Consider the following 5,739-nt stretch of genomic DNA (forward strand, 5'->3'; position numbering starts at 1 on the left):
CCGGACACCACACGTAAAAGTAGGATCATTTTATTGCACGAAAATCGCAAAGTGCGCAGCAGCGGGATTCTGTAATTCTCTACCGACAATTATCGCTGTCGCTAGCTAGTGTGACGTCGGAACGGTACCTAGTGGAAATCTCCAGATCAGCCCCCTGCAACTAGATCGAGCGAAAAAGTAAAAAGAGTAACCTAGTATGTCACATAATTTTAGTTCTTATTGAAGGCGCTAGTAGTGCAGTTGCACGGGTTGCACCACTGTATCAGTGGGTTGCACTCTGTAAAGGCCGTAAAGGTAATCGCGCAAACCGTGCAACTGTACTACTAACGCTCTCTACCGAGTGTGACAAGGTAGACTCGTTTTCTGAAATACGGAGTGGCAGGGAGCTGCTCCAGATGTTAGACACCGGAAACATTCACACGCACCTACAGCTAGACTCACATCAGTAGTTTGGGTCACCAATTACCGATTAAGGGTATGTTCCGATATGCACTGCGAGCACTGCACAGTGCTCTCACTGTAGAAAAATTCGTTCCGATATGGACTGCAGTATACGGCCGCAGTACCCTAGGGAAATATATGACGTCATGAATAACCACCACATTTCTACTGCGAACACTGGAGGTTTCGAGGTAAGGTGCTCTCAGTGCTTTGATCACGTGATCAACAGCGTTCAGAAATTTAACAGCTTCCACTATTGATAATTATTATTATTGAATATTGTCATTTAAAAATACCGGCCGTTAAAGCCAAAATGGAAAATTTGAAGAAATTGTGTTTATTGCAGTCTGAAACAAATATTATGTATGAAATGAAAGTAACGCCAAAAAGTGTCTATCACAGTATACTGTACTGCGTTCCGTTTTAAACAGTAACCAGTATAGCTAACTATAAAGGAACGGCTTCGCAGTATACTAAATTGACGTCACACCTTACAGTGCTCGCAGTGTATATCGGAACATACCCTAAGTATTGAAATACACCGGACAACGGGCATTCTGTCGCTCTAATCGAACGAACCGAAGAAGGAGAAATTGTTGGATAAAAGATTTAATTTGTTGGCATACCTTTTTGAGAATATTCTAGATGTGATGTCTTGCAGCGTAGATTGGTGAGAGGTTTTAGCGGAATAACTGACTCTAATATATTTGGATACTTTGATTTACTTTGGTTTATTTTATAAGTTCGATATTTAAAGTCACAAAAACGGAGTTACACAGTGTAAGATCTTAAACTTAATATGACACAATGGAGCTGAAGGCTCGCTGGACTTTTGGGCAGAGTAACGTTGTATGAAAAGTTTAAATGCAAAAGGCTAAAGGATTTTACCGCGAGACTGTACCGGAACAAGATGACGAATCTGGAGGTAGAAACCAAGAGGACGATCGAGTGATCGGTCGCCGTTTTTATAGGGGTCGATCGTTGCGCAGAACGATCCCCCTCTTTAGATTTTTGGTCACCTTTGCGCACCTCCCCCCTTTTTCTAGGAACTAATTAGGGCACGACATCCTCGCGCATGCACGCCTGTTATCTTAGTTCATTAGCTATTACTTTATTGTAAGTTTTTACGTATGGTATAACGCTGCATTGGTGCGGTGGTGTAGGTGCGGGGACTTTGTTCTGTAATTTTCCAACCTGCGTGAGCTTCTTTGTTGAGGCGAAAGCCCCCCCTTTGGCCCCCTCAGCCACTTAACTTCTTCCTGTTTACTTCTTAATATTTTTACTATCTTGCTCGTTACAAAGTCCATATGTCATATTGGTTACCCGTCGTTTGTCAGTTTTATAGCTGTATCTATATAGAATTACATATGTATTATAATCGATTATTGTCGATATTAACCTGGAGTACAATAGCGATTGTTTATGAAACATAGTTTGCTATTTGCTTAACATTATTAGAATCGCGCTGCTGCGAATATTCTTAGCTGTTTGTGTTATAAGTACCTTAACAGATTTAGAGTATTTAATAATTTGATAATTCATAGCTTTAGAGCAGGTTTACATGTGTGCTTTCTGTATATAATTCTCTTCTGTAATTGTTAATTCTTATATTGATATAAATCGGCTTGGAAGCTTGTGGAACGTTTTCTTTATACTTGTTGGTTGCCTGTCATTGGATAATTATATAATACCCGACAATGCCATTTGCGCATTCGGAACACTATAAGCAACTTGCGCTATACCATATAGCCTGGATTCTAGAAGACTGTAAAACCGTAGATACGTGTATAGCCGATATAATGTAAAGATAGCACTGCTGCAATAACCCATAAAATCAGAGACTGCAAAAACCGTGAATACCAATTATCCAGCATGAGTTATACTTTCCTCCCTAACGCCATATTGTAGGCAACACGCGCAGCGAGATTGAAGGCTATGCAGATCTCCAATATGGAGCCATACAGAGCTCCATCTAGAGAACACATTAGGAAAGTTGACGACGAAACGAGTGAAGGTAAATCAACTCACAATAAATTCGAGGATGCAAACGTGGCAACGCCCAGTATCAGGCAACCAACAAACATAAGAACAACGTTCTAGTAGCTTCCAAGCCGATTTATATCAATATAAGAATTAATAGTAATTACAGAAGAGAATTATATACGAAAGCACACATGTAAACCTGCTCTAAAACGACAAATTATCAAATTCTTAAAAACCCTAAATCTGTTAAGCTAGTTATAACATGAACATCGAAGAATACTCGCAGCAGCGCAATCTTAATAATATTAAGCAAATAGCAACTATGTCTTATAAACAATCGCTATGGTACTCCAGGCGAATAACGATAGTAATCAATTATAATATATATGCAATTCTACATATTTGCACGCTATAAAACTAACAAAACGACAGGTTACCGATATAGATATCTTGATATATAGACTTTGTAACAAACAGGATAGTGAGAATATTTGAGAAGTAAGCTACGACTAGAACCCTGCGCATCGTAACCCCAGAAATGCACACGGCATTAACGTCAACCACCATTATGGTAGGCTTGGGTAAGAAATATCGATATATCAAAATATCGATATTTTATCAGAAAATAATCGATATAAATCAGCGATATTTTTTTCCCGCGATATATCGACTTTCGATATTTATTTTTAGATATCAAAATCGATATATTGTTTAAAGTTCTGCTGTCTGCTTTTGCGTCACATCATGTATTTGACTTTTTACAAATCTGATGTCTTAAATTTAGAAAAAGAGTAAATAGGCAGTGCAGTAAAACACAAATAAAAATTACAGTCTATGACCTGCTTGTCTATGACAATGACACTGCTTGTTGGTTTGATTGGTATCACTGCGCTTACTGCGTGTGTGTATTGGTACGTACGTTGTTTATTGTGCTGCGAGTAAGCTTAGCTTAGCTCATTGTTATTTTTTGTGGGAATTGTGTTAATCTGTTAATGATAAAAAGTCATGTCTGCTGTATGGAAGTTCTTTAAAAAAAAGGGAACAACGAACCTGTTTCTTGCAACTTGTGCGGCAAAACGTATAAAACTTGTGGAAACACAACAAATTTGGCAACACATTTAAAAGTGAAGCACCATTATGCTTATTTGCAAATGGTAAACATACAAAATTCATCGAAAACCGAAAAGTTTAGGAATGACACTATAGATGTTGCGTCGGTAAACTTTGATGACACCAGTGTTGATGTAAGTCTCAAAAGATCCAAATTAAAATTGCAATAGTTAGTCAACTTTGAATATAGTTCATGAAATTATTTTTGTTCTGTTGATTATTGACAGGTTACTCTTCCAAGACCAAGTACGGATACGAATACATCTAATGACGATTTCCAAATACAAGAGATTAGAGAAAATTCTGCACATTCTCCAAAAAACCAATTCTCCAATCAAGCCGTAAAAAAAAGAAAGCCAATGCAAGAAATGCAACTTATGCAACCTACATTAGCAAGCTGTTTAGAGAGAAGTTCAAGCTTTGAGGGTAAGTTAGTGCCATGGTTTAAAAAAAAAAACATTTTTATCTTAGTTTTGATAATAATAACATTCATTCATACATTCCGATAAACAAATTAGAGTGATTCACGACATTTTAGTGATGTTCCTCAATCGATTTGCAAATATCTATAGTTTAGGCTTGACTTTATTTATATTTGTGTTTCAAACATTTTTTTTTAAGTAAGTAATTATCAATTATATTACTTAAAATAATTTATATATTTCAGAAGGTGGACAAAAGCATTGTGAAATTACACAAGCATTAATTTACATGATATGTAAGGACAACTTGCCACTATCGTGCGTTGAAAAAAAGGTACTACAAAAATTTATTCGCACTGTTTGCCCTCTCTATAAACAATTACTAATTCTACAAGAAGTTTCTTAGTATTGACGGTTCACTTTGTTGACTTTGTAAACGGATCACCTGTCCTCCAGAGCATAAACCTATGCGCCCAGAAACTTTCTCAGGTATATTTGATGTACTTTATAAATTTTAACCCCACCTCTAAATTATTTTGATTTGCAATTATTACATTTTATACAGTGTACAAATATAATAAACTTATTGTAGGGTCATTCAGGACAGTACATCCAAGAATGTTGGAGAGAAATATGTGAAGAGTTTGAAATTGACATAACTAAAATAGTATCTATTACTACTGATGGCGGCGCAAATATAGTGTCAGCGGTACGATTGTTTTTAGGTAATAATCATCGGATTTCCTGTATGGCTCACGTCTTAAACCTTGTAGTCGATGGAGTATTGAAAGAAATTAAAGAATTTTCAGCACTCACCGACCAGGTTAAAACCATTGTGACGTTCTTTAAGCAGTCAGTCAACGCTATGGACCAATTACGAGCCGAACAAGAATCATCTGGTAAAAAAGAAGGTGAGGTGTTGACATTGATACAAGCTGTCAGCACTAGATGGAACTCTTGCTTTGACATGCTAGAGAGATTCGTCAAACTGTCTGCACTAGTAGCTAAAATTTTAGCCACAAAAAGCCAAACTAGCAAGAATACACCAGATATGGTTCCATCGTCGCAACTTAATGTAATACGGCATTTTATTGCTCTTCTTGGCCCTTTCAAAGAAGCTACTGAGGAAATAAGTGGTGCGAATTATTTAACGTCCAGCTTAGCCATTCCTCTTACAACTCTAGTTACCCAAGTAACAGATCAAGCAACTCCATCGACTTCTTTAGGGCTGATTGTAAAAGAGGCTCTACTCAAAAAAGTTGAAGACAAACTGGCTCCTTTAGAACAAAATCCTTTTCTTTCAGTAGCTACCATTTTGGATCCTCGGTTCAAGCGTATCCACTTTACCTCGCCAGTTGTCGTGTCAAATGCTATATCCAAAATTAGTGCTGAGATTCGTGCAGAATATCGCGGTAGAGGAAAACGTTCTCCGGATAAAAATCCTGATCAAGCAGCATCAGAACAAGCTAGTGGGTCCTCTATCTGGTTAAGACATGAGAAATTATTAAATCTGAATATAGCTACGTCAGAGGTTCCAAGCAGTGGCTGTGTCCCCAATGAACTGAAGCAGTATTTGGACCAACCACTTTTAGAAAGAAAATCTGATCCAATAAAGTTCTAGATAAATTGTCGTGATTTCACGCCGGTTCTCTCGGATATCGCTCTAAAATATATGATTTGCCAAGCTTCTTCAGTGTCATCTGAAAGGGTTGCTTCAGTGGTGAATTTGGCTGTACCGAATGAAAGGAGCAGATTAACAGGGGAGCACATCAAACAAAGAGTG

The sequence above is a fragment of the Neodiprion fabricii genome, chromosome 4 (genome assembly GCF_021155785.1).
Source record: "Neodiprion fabricii isolate iyNeoFabr1 chromosome 4, iyNeoFabr1.1, whole genome shotgun sequence".
In the NCBI taxonomy this organism is placed as follows: Eukaryota; Metazoa; Arthropoda; class Insecta; order Hymenoptera; family Diprionidae; genus Neodiprion; species Neodiprion fabricii.